This window comes from Oryzias latipes, chromosome 4, assembly GCF_053564925.1.
Source record: "Oryzias latipes strain Hd-rR chromosome 4, Olatipes_Hd-rR_3.1".
Taxonomy (NCBI): domain Eukaryota; kingdom Metazoa; phylum Chordata; class Actinopteri; order Beloniformes; family Adrianichthyidae; genus Oryzias; species Oryzias latipes.
The window spans coordinates 21,456,908-21,479,091 of NC_136240.1; the positions used below are offsets into that span (position 1 = coordinate 21,456,908).

General features: G+C 37.3%; 1 long non-coding RNA gene across 3 annotated transcripts in view; it reads right to left on the minus strand.

The window, feature by feature from the left end:
• Positions 1–22,184, minus strand: part of LOC101162358 (uncharacterized) — a 176,778-nt gene that overhangs the window by 137,676 nt on the left and 16,918 nt on the right. The window lies entirely within an intron of this gene.

A 22,184-nucleotide genomic window follows, 5' to 3' on the forward strand; every position in this document is an offset into this window, starting at 1 on the left:
GTCTCCGGCTTCCTCCAACCGTCCAAAAACATGCTCCATAGGTCAATTGGCAACTCTAAATTGTCTGTGAGTGTGAATGGGTGTGTGATATGTGGCCTTGCGACAGACTGGCGACCTGTCCAGGGTGTCCCCTGCCTTTGCCCGTAAGTGGCCGGGATAGGCTCTGGCAGCCTCGTAACCCCGTAAGGGACAAAACGGAAGAAAATGAACACAAAAAAGTGGGTTAATGGCATTCTGTGTATTTTGTAATTTTGCTTTTACTTACAGTACTTCAAGCCGGTAAAGGATTCCGTTGTTTCTGTGTGTTGATACTGTTGTATCAAGTATTTTATAAATTAAGTTTGATTTGAATTCAGATAACATTCCTGGGAACCACATGAACATTTATACTACACTATTTCAGCAAAAAAATGCTGGCTACATGAAATTTACTTGGAGTTCACCCTAATGTTGGAAGAGATTGCATTAGTGTAATAACATTTGCATACCCTAAATGTGAGATCCTGTTTTTGTTTATTTGCAGTCAGTCTCAGTTCATTCTACAATGTTGCCACCATCTAGCGAAAGCACTCTCAGGTGTTTTGAATTTTTAAGACACCAAGATGATCATAATCCATCCATAATCTGGATAGATCACAGACTCCATGAAAATAGCTGCATGTAAAATTAGGGATTGTACCGTTTGAAGTACAAATTCCAAGTGAGATCATTCCATAATTTGGCAATCGCCACTGTCGAATCAGACAATTACATTACAGCCAACAATTGTTAACTTTCCTGTTCTCTGAAAACTGCAAGAAGTTTCACACATCCCATAATTCTTCACAGGCTTAAGAGATAGAAAAAAATAAAAACACTAAAGACTGAGACTTTTCTTGATTCAGTTTGCCCTTCATGCTGTCTGGAAAAGAAGAGTTCTTCACAATGAGCAGGACCCCAATTTGGACACTTCTAGGTTCAAAATCTGTATAATTCTTCATTATAAATCACTTTAACAAAACAAGACCTGGAAATACAGGGATGTTGTTCAACACGCTTGTGTTATACTTGGTGACCACACAGCAGACTTCCATAAATGAAAGTCACCCACAAACTCCTCAAATCTTCGTTCTTTTCCACTATGCATCCATCCTTCCATTCGTCCCCCAGCAGGCCTCAGAGAAGATTACGTCTGCAGCTCTGAGCTGCCCCATAGAGGATGCCTGGACTACATGAGTTGAAAAACAGAAATTTTAATTTCTTCCTCTTTATCAAAGCAACACAGACTTCTTTCAGACCACTTCTCCTCTGTCCACTTGCATTTCCAAGCTGCCCAAATCTGCGCCTCTCACGTCCCAAAATCTTCACTACCCAAATGTCCCGAATGACCTTCCCTCCCTGAAATCTGGCTGAAGCTCCAATCTTGGCTTGATGGGTTGTGTGGAATTAAAAACCAAGCAATTACAGAGTAAAAAAAAATATATATAAAAAAAAAAAGAGATCTTCTGTCTTGTATGAGTGGTGTGCTGAGAGGGTGGGGGGTGGATTAAGCCAAAGCTGAACTGTTGGTTGAGCCGAAGAGTCCCTGAAAGACGCCACTTGTTATTAGAGTGTGTAAACACTGCCAAGCTGCAAAGAAGCTGGTAAAAACACATTGAACATAAAGACAGTGCCTGCAGACATATGGTATTATCCCTCTGTACATTAACTGGCTGCTAAATACTTGGCTCAAATGTTAGAACAGAAACCCCTCCACCATATTCTGCTCTCAAACTCAGTTTTTTGGAAGCTTGTCTAGACAAGACAATAAGCAAAGGGAAAAGATGTAGAGTAAGGAATAGACCGAGGGATCTATAGTAACTATGGTTGGTGGTTTTATCGCTTTCCAGCATTCTTAGTGTGACACTGAACTCACATGAGAAGAGGATTAAACACGGCACCATCCACAAAATGAGATATTTTGTGTTATTTGGTTGTCTTTTGATGCAAACTGCTGTTTGGAGAGTTACACTCTTCTTTTTTTGTGCGGATGTGTCTAAAATCTTTGCTAAAATAACAGAACAAAAGAAAATGCTAACACAACTTGCTGACTGAATCCTTTTCACACAAATGTTTGTTTGAGCTTTATATATTAGGCATAAGTTCAGTCTGGTTTAACTTTCAACACACATTCAATGGCCATCTTTTTGTATGTAGAGCTTGAAAACAGTTGTAGAAACTTGCATAGCTACAAGTAAACTCAAGAGATTTGACCGCGGAAGTCCGAAACGCACGTTTACACAGCCTTTTATTTGGAATCGGTCACTTAAATTCGCATTGTAGACGGTGGTGGGAACATACCTTAACTGTTATGTCTTGAGTGGGTTTAGGTCTTCCAAAAAATTCATAGAATTGTTGTTTTTTACATCAGAGATCTTGCTCATCCATTCCATGCTTAGAATTTAAACCAATAAGTTCTCACAGTGGTACGGCACTATTCCCACACTACCTTACAAAGCTAGAACTTTAATTGTCATATGTTTCACCAATATGCCAGAGAACATCCCTTACAACACGATTACGTTGCAATATTTTCGTGAATACCAAACAATGAGATTCAGCAGAATTTCTTCATTGTGATGTCAGAGCTGTGTACCTACTGAACTGCTCACGCATTATTTTTCATCTAAACTATTGCCACTGGACTATGTACTTTAGGTATGCTATTACAACAGCACAAAACCGAGTAAAACCCATATTAATATATTACAACCTATACTCTTTATGTCATTACATCCTGCCACTACTATGTTGAAATTAGCCATCTGGATTTTAAGATTATCCCTGTAATTATGCAGCCAAAGGGGAAATGCATTGTCTCTATATGTCTCAAACACGAGCTCATACACACAAGCTCACACAGCAAACGTCTGGCCCTGTAAGGCCATTATAGTAGACCACGTGAGTTTTCTATTCACAGTCCCCTATTGTTCACACCAAGGTAAGTAGGGAGCCTTCAGACTGTAATCACCTGCAGACACGCACACACACAAGTGCCCACACTATGCTGAACTATAGGAGCAAAAAAGAGGGTACAAAACAGAATGGAAGACAGATGTGTCTTAAAGAACTCTGTATGTGAACATTAAGAACACCTTGACCATTTATTCTATAGAAACTGTAAATTTGGTTCACCTTATTTGGTGGCTGTAAAGACATGAGAGAACTCCAGTCGTAATCAAACAAGCAGGCATGAAGTTGAGAATCTTGGTTCACATGCAAGTGAAGCCTGGTGCTTTTCATTACAATGTAAATGCAAACTGACTCTTCAGTTTGTGAGGAAAAAGAAGTAAACCAGACAGGACAGGAAGTGATGTAAACACTCTCCATTTGAGAAGATATAATCATAATTATTTTCCCTAATTGAAAATGATTCATTTTAACTGCAAAATAATGGGTCAAATAACATCTGAATAAAGTTGCAGGAAAACGTTGACATGTTTATTACTTAATTCATCTTTATAAAACAGAGATGCAAGTAAAGTCACTGTTTCACTTAATGAACAATAATTAAAGACAGTTGAAAATGCTAATCAATAACAATGATGCAAACTACATTGGTACACTGTAGTGTGCAGTTTATTTGGGTAGAAAAGTCAGTTGTCATCTTTGTCTATATAAATCTAAACAGTTTCCTAGAAAAGTTCAGCCATCACAACTTTTGACCAGAATCAAAGATGCACATTTCAGGAAAAGAATTAGTCAATCAACGTCTTTACATTTATTAAAAAATGCCAAAAAAGCAGGTCTAGAGCCTTGCAACCTGTTTTTCCCACCCTTTTATAGTTATCTCCATGTTCTCTGGATTCAGTATTATTTTGTGTGCTGCTATTCATCATGATCCAGTAAATATAAAAAAAATATGAGAAATGCTCACAAGAGGTGAAATTTCAATCAAAGTCTTATTTTTTAATTAAGCAATAATACATTTAATACTACTACCAAATGTACTTTTTTATACAACTTTTAATATGTATTATTGTCTTTTAGCTTTATCTCATCTTCACATGCTTTTAGCATTTCATTTATTTATCTGTATTTATTAGTTAAAAATAGATGACAATTTTAATTCATTTCAATAGAAAACATGTGCTCATTGTTTCTTACTTACTGTTTTGATCTTCTGATTCTTTTTTGTTGCTGTATGCATTTTATTGCACTAGGGTCATGTGATTCACTTTGAGTTATACATATTCACAGTTAAAGTGCTGTATAAATAAAGGTTGATTTATTTACAGATAAAACTGGTAAGCTTCCTTTGTGTTTCTCCACAAAAGAACATCTCTGTAAATGACACGTCAGAGCCCTGCAGTACAGCGACAGGTACAGAGGTGACACATTAGAGTCAAAATAAAAAATATGATAATTAATGACAAATAACCTTTTCTCTGTGAGCAGCTGTGTGGTAATTCGTTTCATTTTACAGTTTGTTGCTTACAGCTGGAACTCATGTAAGTCATATTTAACCAGTTATCCTGTCTTTGAAACACATGCATTAATTCCACCCTCAAGTTTGTTTTTTTTCATCCACCCCTTTACTCCCAACATCTCTTGCTGCCTGACATGCTTTTATTAGTTCAGTATGGTGTTCATTAGAAAAACATACAGGTAGCGTAACCTCCCCTCCCTCTTTTCTCTGTGTGGCTGTGAGAGGCAGCAGAGCGAGGTGGGCTGCCTTTTTTCACCCTTCTCTTCTCCTTTTTTCTTTTTTTTTACAAGATGAAAATTGTTTAGTGCTGTTTCACGGCTGACAGGTTATGGTAATCCAGGAGGAGCACCGGTCTGGAAACTAATGAACTCAGAAAGAGATGGAGGGAGAAAGATGAGGCAGCTGTGCATCACAGGACTAGTGGAATTGTTGTTCTTGTACCATTGGTCCTTTATTTTACTCGTTGCCACAGATAAATTAAATAAACAAACAAACAAATAAATAGATAATAAATAAATAAATAAATAAATACATACATACATACGTACATAAATAAATAGATAAAATCAAAGTGCTTTTAGTATCAGGTCAGTGTATTGTTCAACAGAATCTCACACTGTGGGTGCTTGATGCGTGAAACAGTGCCTAAGAAGAGGCAGGTCAAAAAAAAGGAACATTATGCATCAAATTAAAACCACATAAAAAGTTGTAATTGTTTGAGTTAGTAGGTCTTAAAAAGTTAAATATTTTGGTAGATCTCTCAAGCAATAGGGGTACTAACAAAAATGACACCCTAAAATGTACAATCCTAATTTCAGAAAATAAACCAAAATGTTTACATATTATTTCAACAGAAAACATGATCTGTCTTAGAGAAAAACAATTAAAGTCTCAGCAGTTATTTTTTGATATATTGTAAGTGTTCGCAGTGGTCTTTCAATTATGTATTTGCCATTTTTATCCTAAATAAAAAAATAGTCGATTTCTAGGACATAGTTTCTGCAGAGCAGCAGTACTTCAGTTAAAAGTTGCATTTGAGTTGTGGATGGGACCATTGGTGAGGAATAAGCCTGCCCTTATTTCCCATGATCCCTTTGTTTACACTCCCCTCTGCTAGTTTACAGCCCCTCATAGCCCTAACCCAACATTATTGGTGAAACAATAATGGTGAGCAATATGACGAAGGAGACAGGGAAAACGAAGACATGCATAGATCTATTTGTCTGCAAGGGGATTTATTTGAATGGAAAGGAGCAGGGAGGTTTTGGTCCACTGACTGTAGCACCTACGTTGCTCCTACAAGCCTTTTCAAATGGCATTTTTTCCTCTGCTCCCGATTCACAAGGATTCGAGTAAAGAAATACTCAGAATTTTAGTCTTAACTTTCTTTTTATGTGTTCTCCGTCAAGGGAAAAAGGCCACAAGAACATGTAAAAAAAATCCCAAAACACCATTTTCATTGCTGTGGGTCTTTAATCATCTTGTTCGTTTTATGTTTCTAATTTAGGCCGCAGCATGTTTATCCGAAGATAGAACTTTGAGAACAAGTATCTTTAAAAGAGGAGACATTTTTTCAGAGAGACCACAAGAAACAGAACTTTGTTTTTGCTGTATTGTTTCTTTACAAAGACATAAACGTTATAACTGTATTTCAGTGTTGATTAAAAGCAACAAAAAAGAACCTGCTGATTTTTTCTATAAAAACCTCAAAAAACACACATATTTAAAAGAAAATGTTTCCACTAACCCTTAGGAACCCATGGATCAGAAATGGATTTTGTGGTCCACTTGGTTTGTGGTCGAATACACGTAGATTTATTTTTAAGAAAAGAAATGGGCCTGGGTTCTTATGGGTTAAATTATTCCCGTAAGAAACTTTCTTAATTTCTTGATACAGAATAATTTTATTATTTTGTAAAGAAGCTAAACTTGGTTCAGAGTTATTGTAGGTTGTCAGCAGAAGGTCAGAAGCAGCAAATTATTAAGCAAAGGGCCACCAAAGAGGGGTCAGCACAAATATAGAACATTTTATGAAAAGTAAAATACAGCATGAACCTACCATGGGTAAAAAGTGCCTTCATAATACAATAATTAATTTTCATTTAACTTATGTGTTAAGGCATTTTTTCCCAAAGTTAAAATGTAATGAACCCTGTTTTACCAGTTGTTCTCATCCTCCCCCAATCAGAGAAAACATATTTCCATTTTAGAGCCTTAAACATGATCAAAGGATCGGCTTATAATAATCAGTTCAAAACCAATTTATCACTTCCTCCCCCTACACCACCCCCCTTTTGCTGCTCAATTCTTCCCCCGCCTGCCTTTTTATTCTCCCTCTACGCTTTCCTCACCCCTTTCTCTCCTCTTTTTTTATGCCCTCCCTCTCTACCTCTGCAGCTTTTATTTTCTTCACTCTGTTCATCCCTGCCCTATCCCCCCCCCACTACCTCTCCATTTCATCAGCTCATGAGTGTTTGTGTGTGTATGTTTGTTGGGTGTGTGGGTGTGTGTGTGTGTGTGTGTGTGTGTGTACTCTCGGCTCTATCTGGCCTGAAACAGGTGCCGTATAATAGTAAATTAATTAGAAGGGAAGATGCGCTGTGTTCACTGCAAACCTCTTGTGGCCTGCCAGGTCTCAAACACATGCTTCTCACTGACACACACACACACACACACACAAACACAGACAGCCACTGGGAAAAAAGCCATCTGGGCATGGCGAGATCCCATGGGAGCATTTCGTAAATATACAAGTGAGTGTGTATGTGTGAAAAAGAGATTTGGAGTGATTGGCCGTGAAGTTGACTGCAATGACGGTTTACATGACAATTAACCCTATTAGCCCTCAGGTTCATTCGCTTAAGTGTGTGAATCTGTGTGTATTTAGTGGATATTTGGAAACACGCAGCCAGGACTGCAAGTCACAGAATCCAATTTTACCTGAAGAGTGAGAGTCACAGACTATGGTTTGGCTTTCACTGTGGAAACAAAACCAGCAGTAAAGACAAGCGATCAGAATCAACAACTTTGTTTAAAGTTGATGACAGAAAAGTTCAAAGGCATTTTTATCAGGAAAAATAAATGTAAATATCTAAACATGGGGGTACCACTCTGCACAACAGTCTTTTAAAGTTAATTATTTTAACTGTACACAGAAGAAACGTTGCAAATTACAGGGTAGATTTCCAAAACTCTACTTTCTTTGGAACTCTTGAAGCTTTACTTTATTAAAAGCTGGAATATAAAATAATCAACCAGTGCCTTTTGGGGCACCAATAGTATATGTCGTCATTGTAAAATCCATATTATTTCAAATAAATCAATAAAAGAAATTAAACAAGTCCTCAGACACAGTTTATAAAAACAGTTTCTTAAATTGCTAAGAAATCCATAAGCAGGTTACATTTTGAGCAAGTTTTAAGCAATTAAAAAAGCTGAGTTTCTTGAAAAAAATGGTTTAACATGTAAATTTTCAGTGCCAAATAACCAACAACAACAAAAAACCTTTATACAAGCAATACAAAGTAAATTTTACATTTTAAGAAATAACACATGGAGGACCTTCTGATACTAATGATAGGTTAACAGATAATGTGGGTGTCCAGTTAAAAGCAATCCTTTTGATTCCAGAAAAGATGAGAGATGTCGATCACTCTTTTTTAATGTGGATTTAAAACATACCCTTCCTGAGTTAATCCCAGCCATGTCCCACCACTGTAAGAGGGGATGATTAAGGTTGGCTTTGTTTGTCTGAAAGGTTGTCTCCAGGTAATTTTAGCTGTTAAACACACTTGTAGTTCTCAGCATGGCATCAGTCAGGTCAGTAAGGACTCATGGTTCTGTTTTATGTGATAAAGACAGTTTAACTATCAAAATGAATTGCTAGTAAGCCCAAACACAAGTACTGGGATGCCAGACCACAAAACAGCCAAAATACAGGACGAGCAGCAGTGAATAGCCCTGAGAACCCTGAAATTGGCACAGACAGACAAGCAGAGGAGTGGGGGATAAAGCATTGAAAGTGACAGTTGAGGTTTTGATTGACAGGACCATGTTTTGACTTGGAGAGTAATTACTGAAGGGGGTCGGGGGGGGGGGCATAATGAAACACAATGGAGATTTCAAGGAGTAAGGGGACAAATCTGGGCTTGAAAAGATACAGGATTTTAAACCATGATGGTTTCAGGACTGCACAGGGTTCAATATTATGGAATCTAAGCATTTTTTGGGTAAAGAATATGAAAAAGCTGGGATTTATATTTCTTTGGTATTCTGATTAGTAATGTTTTTTATTGCCATTGTTGACGTAACCAAAAACCAGACTCAGCCCCATTCTTTGGTATCTAAAAACAGATGCATCATCAAATGTGGCAGACTTGTTCAGGTAGGATCTCTCTTGAGAAATGCATTCAAAATAAGATTTGCTTCAATTAAAATGTCTAAACTCAAAACTATATGGTTTTAAAAAAAAAGGGAGAATAAGTCTATGAAGAAGGTAAACTTTAAATAAAGCAGCTGCTAACAAAAAGTTTAACTGTCATTTCGTTTTCTGAACCCACTGAATCCCTTTTCGGGATCACAGGGTTGCTGGAGCCTATCCCAGCCACTGTTGGGGTACACCATGGACAAGGTCACCAGTCTGTTAAAAGGCCACACAACCACACACACTCTCACATGCATGCCTAGGAAATTGAACCAAGGCCTTCCTGCTGTAAAGCAGAGTGCTAACCACTACACCACTTGTGCAGCCCTCATTTAACACATTTTTAGCAATGGAAAGTTTAATCGTTTTAGTAAGGTTACATTTGAATTGCATTAAGTTATAAGAAATACATTTTCCAGCAAAGGAAAGTTTAAAACCAAAATATTCCATTAAAGGCAGAGCATCAATGGACTGAAGGTCAGTTGATTTTCACAGATGAGAGGATCTTGCAGAGATTTCAGATTATCACTGTCAGGTCCTCTGCTGTTACTGTAACCAGCTAAACACAATGAAGCAGCTAACAGCTTGCTAAAGGGATTAGCTGTGCGCTTCACTTTTGTTGCATCAACTCTTACACAAACACACGCACACACACACATACACACACAGCTCCCTGGCAGAGTGACAGAGCCTCATCCATGTGTCACACCGATTTAGAGATTCATCAAATTGAAATAGAGTGAGAAAACAGGCGGGAGAATGTATGAGGCCCCTGGCCAGGCAGCTTTGAGGGCCTCAGGAGGCCCCCCAAGAACTGGCTCTCAGGGCCCCTTAAGGGGCCCAGTCAACAAATATTGAGATTGGAGCTCCAGCCCTGCAAAAGCACAAAAACGAATGAGTCTGTGTGCGTGTTTGCTGCTTGTATGTGTGTGTCAGCCCCTGAAGCAGATGGCCAGGGATGTTCGTTTAAGACAGATGATTGATTTTAGGAAACAGATATCCAACCTTGTTAAGCAGAAAGCACCTCTGGGACCTGGTGAGAGAGAAAAAAGGGAGGGCTGGATGAAGAGACAGAGTGTGCTTGTTTAACCTCTGCCACTGCAAACTGTAGAGAGATGGAGGGAGCCAGCAAACGAGGAAAGAATAAGCGCATGAGAGAGAGGGGGAAAACTGTGCCTATTTAACTTCATCACTGCAGCTGGATAGAGGGAGGAGAGAAGAGGAGAAGAGAGGGGGGAACGAGAGGAGAGGATAATGGGGTTAATGCCAGCAGACAAGCAGCCGCAGTGTTGGGGTTAATAACACACACTCACTGTCCCTGTGGAAAGAACTATGTGGGAAGCCTGTATTTGATCTGTGAGTAATACATTAAATGTGTACAACCACACACCCCTGTAATATATTTGTGTGTTTTTTAAATCAAAAATAATTTAAAGACCCACTCTGATCATCTTTTGATCTATTGTTAAGGCATTCCAAGTGGTCTTCTAATTATGATCATGCTTTTTTTAGCCATACATTTTTTTAAAGTATCTTTTTCTAGGAGAGTGTTTCTACAGAGGAGAATAAGTTGATTAGAAATTCACCTCTGTGTTCTGAGTAAGCCTGCTCTGACTTCCCATCATCCCTTTGTTTATACTCTGTCCCACCAGCTTACAGCCCCTCACACCCCAAACATTACTGGAGTAAAAAAATAAAAAAAATAAATGGCGAGCAGTCTAGGAGCTATCCAGTCGCACAGTTTTAAGTCAGAAATGAATGAACACCGGTACATGAATCTAGTCATCTGCAAGTTGATGCATCAGAATGGAGAGGAGCGAGAGCTTGTGGCTGTTGCACCCACGACACAGCTACAACCTTTTTCCAAATGCATTTTTTGTTCTGGTCTTGATTCATTAAAGAAATAATTTCCTTTAAATATGTGCAACATCATGAGAAAATGCTACAAGAAATTGTTAAAAATATTCACATCTGACTTTCTTTTACACCATTCTATATTGTGCTCAAAGCAAGCTGATACAGATACTTTGTTTTTACAGCTTGAAAATGTAAAACATAATCAAGGGCAGCGTGTGCGTGTGTGGGTGTGTGTGTGTGCAAATACTGCTCTTGAAAAGAAATTTAGGATGTTTTGTGTGTTTTGTGTAGACAGCATGAGCTGTCAAGCAATTGAGGGAATATCAAAGATATTGAGAAACTAAAGAAAACTACATTTAAAAAAAAATCACAAAAATGAAAGAAATAAAAACAGAAGCAGTTAAATATGAATGACTATAAAAAGTAATTTTTTAGACAACATTTGTGTGACTACTTGCACACACAAAAGCAGTAAAATACTGTGGAAAGCCAGAAGCCTGGAATCCTGAGAGTTTTTAGTTGTTTATAGAACTGCAGTCTTCTAGACTCAGATCTTGGTCAGTGTTCCTGGATCTGCTGGAGCCATTCTCCTATTTTTGGGGTCTCTGCCTCAATAGTTCCAATTAGCTGTCTTTTATCATTTGTTCTTGGTTCTTTTTTAAGGTCTAGTTGTTTTTCTTAATCTTTCATGTTCTTTCTCCCTGATGATGCTGTCATTTGGACTTCCTATGTTTATTACTATGGCCTTTTTTTCTCTTTTTGTCCAGCACTACAGTGAGGTAAGAAAGTATTTGGCAGTCACCCATTCTACAAATTGTCCCACTTAAAAATGATAGAGATCTCTAAAGGTCGTCATAGATATACTCCAACTAAGAAAGACAGAATGTAAAATAAAAAATAAAAAAAGATCAGGAATACCAATTTAGCCCCGAAAACATCCCAGCTCTTGAGAAGATCTGCATGGAAGAATGGACCAAAATGACTAATGTGTGCAAACCTTGTGAAGGCCTACAGGAAACATTTAACCTCTGTCATTGCCACCCAGGTTTACATTACAAAGTATTGAGGTGAACTTTTGCGTTTGACCAATTCCTTCGTATTGCAAATGTAATGTCATTTAAAAAATAAATAAATCATAAAATATTTAATTTTTACATTTTGTCATACAGTTATAGCATACCAACAATGAACATTACAAGCTTCCCTCATCTTTTTAAGAGGTACAACTTGCAGAATCTGTAACTGGCAAATATGTTTTTGCTCCACTGGATGTATGGTTTATTGACCATTACAAAGTTGCTGTTATCTTACATCATGCCTACATTCGAGGTAACTGGCTGACTTGTTTACGTACCACATAATGTTTGTCCAGTAACTGTTCCAAAGGAGAGTACTACATCTTATCTGTGTTGTGCACGATTGGTATTAGTGATGGTTGAAATAGGGATTGTATGTTGTGCTGTATTCACATCCTCAATAAGACTTTCAAAAAGTTTTTTGCTAAATCTTGATGGCCTGTTACAGGGAGTCATGCTGCTGGTTGTGATTTTCAGTCTTGGGTCAACCCTCTTACCTGTCCATGATATCTGATCTAACATGACTCGTTCATTATGTGTTTTGCTCATATTATAGCTAGACAGGAGAATGCATGATAGGACCTTGCCTAAAGGACTCCTGGTAAAAATTTGTCCTAACCTGTGATTTTAACCAGTGTCCCATCAGATCTTACATCTACACTGTTCCGTATACATATGTAGAAATGTAAGTATCTGTTTGCACCTGTGCTTTGTTTACTCTTAGAATAGCTAATCCTCACTAAACAACTTTTATCAGTTCTCAGAATGTGTTGGACTGAATGTGATTAATTGATTGTCAGTATTTTACTGTATAAAAAAAATATGACAATGATCAGTTATTACATTACAGAATTCATTTCTGTGAAAATATTAAGTTGAATTTAGAACTATAAAGAAATAATCATCTCATGAACTATAGGTCAAAATGTGTGCAAGTTCACAATTTATTCTACCCATTTTCTCTAAAAAATTGTTTCATAAAAATGTTACATTTTGAACAGCTTACCATCAGTATTTTGTTGATGTCAGGTTGTTCTATTGATTTCTAAGATTTTCACCAAGTAGTTGTTGGACCTGTGAAATTACTATTGCCAATAGAATAATAGAATAAATTGATGAACAGTTCCGTGAGAGTTCAGTGACTGCAAAGTCTCCAGGTTCTGTTCCGGCATGAGAAGCCCAAACCATTTACCAACCACCATGGTGTTTAATAGTTTTAGGTTTTTCTACCAGCAATACAGGCCCGTTTCCTTCGAGTCCCCTATGTCATGATGACTTGGGCATTTCGTGGTTTGTTCAGGTGTACCTACCAACAGCCAATGCTCCCCCGCCCCCACCCCCTTTAATGCTTTTCCACACTGGTCATGTACAAATTCAGTCATTTTCTAGACCTGATCTCCAGTAGCGTAAACTGAAGCTATTTGAAGCCTGGTACAGGGGATGTGCGCTTTTTCAAATTGCTCATCAACAAGTTGACTTTGTGCTTAAGTTGCGGTGACTGATACCTGCTTTGTTTGTACTCATCATTCAACGGACTCCATGTTAAAAAATGACTTTAAACCCCTTTCCTTATTTATTGGCACTAAGCCCATATATGTCTCCTTGTTTTGTTTCATAAAAACCTGATAATTTTAAACTAGCTGCACAACTGCCATAATATTAGCTCAAATAGTTCTGATCAAACAGCATCAGGCTTTTACTTTTCAAACTGATGGAATGATTGGGAATTTTGTTTTTCATCCTCCGTCGTTACTGTGGTTTTTGACACTGCAGTCAATAAAAAAAACTAACGTGTGACTTGGTGGAATTTGACAGAGTTTTCAACGTCAAAGAACCAGAAGATTCTATACTTTTTGGATGAAAAGGAAAAAAATTAAAAAATGTGTTGCTTGTATTTGTCAAATAAAGATTACACACGTGGTAAAAACAAGCTGTTAAATAAAATAATAAGATGAAACTTAAGACATGGTGAATCAGAAATAGTCTACAGTTGGAGCGATGGATTCTTCTGCCTGGATAGTGATGTAGATTCAGGAAGAGCAGCAGAGTGAGCAGGCCAGGAAAGGACAGAGTTCTCCACACTCTTCTTTGAAGGTCTCTCCCATCTAGCATTTAAAAGTTATTCTGTGTAAAAAAAAAAAAATACTGTTTTTTTCATTTTTTCCATACATGCAAAGGTGTGACCTGTTAGTAAATCAAGCTCTTTATCCTTTCTATTCCTTTTGCCAATATTGTTGGAAAATGCCCAGAATGTTGCCATTTTCACTTTTGTTTATTTTTTATACTTGGCTTCCCCCTTTTCACCCTGTTTTTGTTTTTTATTCAGGCAAACTATGGTCAGCACAGAGCTCCGCTTAGGCCACACTCCAGCCGATTCTTTGTGTTTCAGCATTAGGAAATTAGGCTGGAGACTTTACCACAGAAGCCAAGAGGAAAGGTCTCATTAGTCCACAGATCACAAAAAGGAAGATTATGAGTCTGCACACAACAGTTGAAGATTTAAATGACATTAAAGGATATTAAAAGGAGCGCCTGTCATTTTGATATGACACCTCCATCTGAGCAAAAAAGGAGAAAATCCTTCAGGGAGCTTTCACCTTTTGTATTCCAGCACAGTTATGCGATACCGACATCACAGAAACAAATTACAACCACACAAAAGCAGATTGTGCTTATTATGTGAAAGAAAATAACGGTTTGGATTTTAAGTCCTTCCAGGATAAGTGAAGAACAGCATACATAATTTAAGCAGTATTTTCAACACACACAAAAATAAAATTCAGACAGAGGAATTTTTTCAAAATAATTTGATGTATTTTAGGCTTTTATTTTCTGGATGTTAAACACAAACTACAAATTTATGTCACATCAGCAGCAGTGAAAGTCAAAACTGATGTTTTCCATCCACATACACATGTGATTAATACATTTCCTCTCTGTGTGAGTCTGCGAATGTTTTAGGCCACAATCATTTGTCATTTCAGGAGCCCTTTTTAGACTTTTGCTGTAGAAAAACGATCCATTATCCGAGCCGACTATCTTTTCTCCTGTCTGAAGTGTCTGCATGAAACAGACCAGCAGGTGATTCGTGCACACAAAAACACATAGGCCAGTGAAACACATATCTGCTGCTAAGAGTGACAGATTTAAGGCTGGCTGCTTTGCAGATGCAGAGCTGACTTCTTTCTATTACAGCAGAATAAAATTATTTTATGCAGCAGCCAGATGCTGATGTTAATTTACGTTACAAAACTCTTTAAAAACAATGCAATGCAGAGGATACAATGGTCATAATATAAAGAATAATTTATTATATAATACTGATGTATTTTAGGACACAAAAAATTGGTTGTAATCCAGGTCTGATACTGTCAAAATAAAATCCGGAAGAGGTACATGACTGCTTTCGAGTGTATTAAACCCACAAATGTTTAAGCCAAAAACAACCAAAAGCTCTCTTTTTTGATGCTCTTAACTATAATTAATTTTTAAAAACTGAGTGGTAAATATTTATTTGAAATAAGAATAGGTAGATACGAGAAAAGAGAAAAAACATGAAGATGAGTTATGTCTATTGTGTAAAAGAAAATCTATCAATCTGAAAAATCACATTCATTTTGTACACTTGTGTTTTTTTTCTAAATGGAATCAGCTATTTGTGCATATTTTTTTGGTTTAGGTTTTATTTAATCAATGCGGTCCGCATTCCAGCTGGACTCCTGCATGAGCAGCAGTCAGCTTCAGCCTAGCAGAGCCTACAAAAGCCTCATGTTTAGTGCAGTGATGCCATCTATTGGAGCCCCAGCTGCCACTATAACAGGATTCAACAGTGGAAAGGACTGATTTATGCTAAAAACAAACACATTGCTGAAGGTTTACAGAAAAAGCTGTCCAAAAGAAAAGAGATCCATCAGGTTGAAATAATTCATTTTAGCACCACATATTAAAGATGGACTGTTTACACAACTTTTTATATATATTTTTATATAACTAAAGATGATACTTATAAAATATTCAGCCGACAAAAATCTGGAAAAGAAGTGTTCATTTGGATTAAACATTATATTGCATAATTACAAAATATGTCCAACAAGGTTTTTAGGGGAAAAAAAAATCCATACAAGGCAGAATTAATAGAATTATAGAGATCTTGGCCACAAAGCAACATCTGCTTTGCACAGTTTGTTGTGTTTTTTCCTAATTTTTATTCTTATTACCACATAGTAGACTTTGAAATAATCCTAAATTCTAAGAAATTCTACTTTATGCAATAAAATTGTGGTTTGTCACAGATGTCTGACTGTTTGTAAAGCCCTGCATTTAGCAACAAAAAGACAGAAGCATCATTTGCAGCATTAGTTATATAAATTTAAAAAACACATTCAAATTGTGTCCATGTTGTGCTTGTAATGTCCAACATCTGTATATGCCTAAAGTTTTATATTTTACCCTTGTGAACATTCTCCATCTTGAAATCCTATTTTGTGACAAAGAAAACCTTTCATAAAACAAAAACAGTTTTAACTACCTCATGCATAAAATGATCAAACAAAGGAACATTTAAATCTTAAAAAACTGCATTTTTTTCTACAGTAACAAAGACTATAGTGCATAGTTACCATAAATATGATGCAGCTGTGCACACTTCAGCTATACACAAAGAGATAACACAGACTGGAAAGCACAAAAAATATTTTATTTGAGCAATGCTGTGGCAGTAAACCAAGCATATGATCTCTGTTTTAGTTTTGTTTTTCTAATTTTTCTTGTTATTCAAAGCTAATGTTTAACTACTAGTTACTTTTTAAAGTGAACTTAACCTAAATAAATAAATAAATAAATAAATAAATAAATAAATAAATAAATAAATAAATAAATAAATAAATAAAGCCCATAGGTTTACCAGAGTTTGTGCATTCTTGGACATATTCTAAGAGTGCTGCATGATTCCCAGTAGATTTGACTCTGACCGTGAAACCTGGTCAATGGCTATCAAGTCTGACTGTCACATAACTGATTAAGCTCCTTTGTGTGTGTTGGAGATAATGAATGCTACCCTCTTATTCTGCTATTCTTTCTGACTCTTTCCCCAACAATGTCTTTATGGATCCTCTTTTTTTTTGTTCCCTTTGGTTTTACTGCAGGGGGCACTGATAGCACACTACAGACAAACACGTGCACGGGGCACACACGCACACACACTGTGAGCATCCACAAAACCAACAGACACATGAAGGGAAACAATCACATGTTTTCACATAAGTTGATCTAAGAAGGTTGGAGGATTCATAAGACTAAGCTACGAAATAAAAAGGCAGTGCTGTGTGACATGTGACACACACATCACACAAAGTCATATTTTTTTTACATTCAATTCTATTTATAGGAATTAATATTACATAAATAAACAGGTAACAATCCTTAAAAGGTAATTTGCCAAAGACGTAAAATCACAATCTAACCTTCTTGCTTATCTTAATATTTTTAAATTAGTGTTATTTACAAAGTGAACTGTTTAAGACCTTGTTGTTTTTTTGTTGTTTGGTTTTGCGATTCAGTCAGTAAGTGAAGTTGTGGTTGATGTTTGAATTAAAGTTTGAAGCCGTCACTATAAATTCAAACAGATTTGCATTCTGTGTCTATCTTAAAAGTAAAAATTTGTATTTGGGGATTTCAAAAACAGTTTATCGCTGATAAGCTTATAAATTACAAAGGATAGTGCCTAAAAGTTAGGTTTCTGCCAAATTCTAAGACCTGGAGCATGTATTTGTTGTGGTTTAAACTAATACTCCACATAAACAACTTTGTCAGTCAAGTTTAATTTTCCTTTCAGAATTTACCACCAGAAACTGGAGATAAAGCTATCAAGGTTTAAATCCATTTTGCCTTATTAGAAAATATTCTACAAACAATTATTTTTAGATACCGACAATACCCACAGACGAAGTACGTTTCAGTCATCCCAAGTGCACGGATGTCAACATGTCCTCCACGACTAAGAGCAAAAGTCTAATTTATTTTGACACGTGTAGAAATATGTGTTGGATTCCTATATGTTGTTGTGTTTTCTTTTTTATTGTTATATTTTCTTTTCGTGAGAATAAACGCATAACAAACGCATAGCAATCCGTCCATCCATCCATTCATCCATATCACTCAAACAACCACAGCTAATCAGGCCACAAATTTTCCAAAATTGAGAATGACAATTTTTGCTGCAGCAGTAAGGGTTTATGATGTGTATTAATGTCCACAGTAAAAAAATGGATAAGTTTCATTCTGGTTCTTATCCCTGATTTTCTGTAGTTTTCAGCACCATGGACAGAGACTTACTCCCTAAGGCGCAAGCACCTCATGTTCTCAGAGAGATATTTTAGGTGAGGTCAATGTGAACTGTTGCAGGCTTGCAGGAAACAAGACTTTAACGCTCCGCATGAACTCACATTACCTGGGCGTTTTGAGTTTGTTTAATAGTCATTTCGGTCATCAAATCTCCTTTGTCTGGCATTGGATTCTGCCACTAATGTTTCTGTCTAAGGAATGAAAGGGTCACATATTACATCCTGTAGTGTTTCTTTACCGTTTCTATTCCAGGTAGCCAAGGAATTGTGTCAGCTTGTCTGTGTATGTGTCGTTTTCACATTAACTGTGCAATTTGTGGCAGCCCAGCTCAAGGCCAAACACTGAATAGCACACATGAGGCCTCATCACCAAGGCCCACAGCCAACCAATGGAAACTCAACTTCTCTGACCTTGCATACAAGGCTACATATCTCTTTTCAAAAACTCTCATTCTCTTTACAGGTTTTTCTAAAATTAGCTGTACCAAAGCACCTGCTCTCTGAGTAACATTATTTGAAAATTAATTATGTTTTGTTTGATTTTTACAAGGCCTCATTCTAATATTCTCAACTTTAGCCACAAATATTCTGCAGTTTCTGCCTGTTTCATCCCTACTAAACTACGTAGAAACAATTTTATCCTAACCTAAAAACATTTCCATGCTGATCGATTAAACAATACTTTTGAAGTTCGTAACCCTTGTGCTATCCTAGGCACTTTAACATTGGGAGTTGGTTCATCTAGACCCACTAGACAGTGCTCTGAACCTTTTTTCTTCAATAATTTGTGAACCTCATTGGTGTCCATGGATTACATGAAATCTTTCCACCTTTATCCACCTTTGCCATGGTAGAGAGAACACGTCAATGTAAGGGTGGGGTCATCTAAGATATCACAAGGGTTAAATGATCAAAAATTGGTATATACATTAAAAAACAAACTAACTATGCCTCAAAAAGATCCAAATAATAAGGTAAAAGTACACAATTTCTAAGTTATTTTAAGTAGCAGCAGGTTAGTTGTTAGAGGATGATTCCTTTTGTCTGTAAAGAGGATTTAAAATTTGGGTGAAGCATGTGGATTTTAACATTTAGGAGCCTTCTTTATGTTTGTTAATACGAGTTTGTCCTCATTAATTTGTTGTTTGAGTATAACATGTCAAAAACACTTATACTCCCGTTTGATTTGTTTTATTCATCTCTATCAGTTTGTTTTGTGACAAAAACAATAGAGAAAAAGTCTATACACATAAACCATCCTCTTTCTTTCTTCCCATCATTTCCTTTTTCAGATTTTCCTCTCTTGAATGCCGAGCCAGCGACTGAGACTGCACGTGCGCTGTGTGAGTGTAACTGCTGCTGGACTGTGAGGCCACAAGGTCCATCTGATAATTGACTGTCAAATAAAGGCCTGTTCCTCTCTGGAGTCCTCTCTGACACCCACATCAATCTGTCCTCCCATAGAGAGGCCCTAACCCAAGCCTTCACCCCCCTTCTTTCCTCCCTAAACTCTGCCATTCATCCACCACCACTTCATCCCTCATAGCCCTCCCTCTGTCCTCTACACCCAATTATCCATCCATCTATCTATCTATTGGCCCTGACCATTTATCCTGCCGCCTCTCTCCTCCTTCGCTCCATGCCATCAACACCACTTCTCTTGACGCGCTAACAGCTGTTTGACAGTAATGGCTCTAAAAGCAGAGCAGGGTGCCAGTCGATGTGTGTGCAGCCCCCTGTGTGTGAATAAGATGGCAACAAGACCTTGAGATTTCAATGGGCTCGCATACACACCACCACCAACGACTGATGGCGAATACACACACATGCAGGCAAACATACACTTTCCAATCAATAGTAAGTATGCATCTTTTTTAGCCTCAATGTTGGTATGTCATCACATGTCCTGTTTAGAAGCAGAAATCATCTAAAATGCTATATAATATGAAAGGCTAAAACATGTTTTGCAGAGGTATGACTGTAATTGCATCAAGATAATTAACTGCAAGAAAAAGCTACATAGAGATGTCGTATTTTTGTCAATGAAAAGCAGTTTGCCATCCAGCAATTATGGCTGAAGCGTGATGACCACAAAGGCCCTTTTTGCTGTTTTTCTTTTTCATGCCACCTAATTGCACGTACACCATAACATGCTTCTGCGTGGCTGCATTGATGTATTTATGCATTTTCACCTCCAGTCAGGCTTCTCCCCTGGCTTTGCATTGTGTTGCTGTCAGTTTGCTGCTTGATGAATAGCAACAGATTACACTTGGTCTCATCATCTGGACAATTACTTGGAGATCCTCACAGCAAGACATACAAACACACTTCTGCCTCTGTCATATGAATTCTTGAAAGGCAGCACACACTTAAAGTGCAATGCTTTTTTTGCCATTTTCATTTTTCTGTTTATTTTGACCTTTGGGATGCTTTACTGCATGATGAGTAACCTCTGATCATGCAGTTTTATAAGTTTTCTGTTATTGAGTTACATCCATTTTGTTTAGATCTTTAAAAATGTTTTCTAATGAGAACCACCCTGGATGTTAGCTAAAGATATAGGATTATGTGAACTGCTCGAGGTGAAAAACGAAATAGAATTTGATGTTTCAACATAAATACATGAGACAATTGTCACCCAGGCACTGATTACACATTTGACTTTATTGATTTCTCACAAATACTTTTTTTTATCAAAATGTTGACAATATTTTTAGAAATGCTGTTATGATGATCAACGAGGGATCGTAAAGACTAACCAGAGGTTTAAAGTTAAAAGACCTGAGGGATTTGCATGGACTCGTAACTTTTTTGGCAGCTCCAACCAAGCCTCTTTGAGCATAAATAATTCTACTTAAGAGATCTAATTTCAGCCCTCAATCCTCTCTTGTCACTCCTCGTCCTTATCAATAAGAAACAACCCCCAATTTCAAACTAACACCTGGAGCTAAGGCGACCCTACAGTATCTAAGCAGCGGGTTTAACAGCTCAACTGTCCCTTGTTCCTCATCGTCCACTAATGCAGCTCCCAGTACTCCCATCACCCACTGCTGTAACCCTCATTACCTTATCAGGACAAGACAAAAGGTAATAATAACACTGCAGACTGTGCTCAAAGGCCAAGCTGAGGTGTCACATCTCCATCTTTGTCTACTGATACAACTCTGTAAGCCTCTCATTGACTTATCCTCTTAAGACAATACCCCTGTGATTCCTTTCCATCTACTAAACCGGCTGCTTTTAGTGAGATATTCACTGGTCATCTATTACACGTGGCAACTGAGACTAACTCTGAGGCCCACCACACCTCCACTGAACGTCCCTGTATCCTTATTACCTTATCTCCTGAAGACAAAGAAAAGCAGAAACCTGTCTCATTTACTCTGCTGACTTTGGGATTAGCCATCAGACTAACTTGTCTCCGTCAGACCGAGGTGAGGACCGTCTTAATGCAGCGGCTTTTTGCAAAAATCTGTCTAAATTCTGCTTCCATCACAGCTAGTAGAGCTTCAGAGGGCTTTCTGACAGTTGCATGAAGCAGCACCTCAGGCAATGAAGTGCAAGGTCAATCCCAGCAGGGGAGAGGTCAGAACATAATGATGGAACCAGAACACACCTGTTTAAGCCTTCAGTCAAGAGAAGTACACGTTATTTTTCTTGCACAATCAAAATTGGACAATTATTTTAAAATGGGAACAATTGTATAAATAAATAAAAAGAAACAAAAAATCCTTTAGAGCAATACCACATGTTCTCATTGTCAAATAGACACTAAACACAATTACTACGCATGAAAAACCACTGTTTTAAGATATTCAATAATGTGTTTTTTGGCATCAATAATCCAAGTCAAATACATGTAAGTGACTGGGACCCGAGTTTCACTTTAGATCGATTTGACTTGAAACTTACCTTTGAAATAAGACAATAGACTTGTGAGCGGAGCTTGATTCCCTTTTTACATAGAATTGCAGTAAGGGAAAAAAATGACTTGAGTCTTTTAAATTTTCTCCATCTCTTATTTTGTGGAAATTACAACA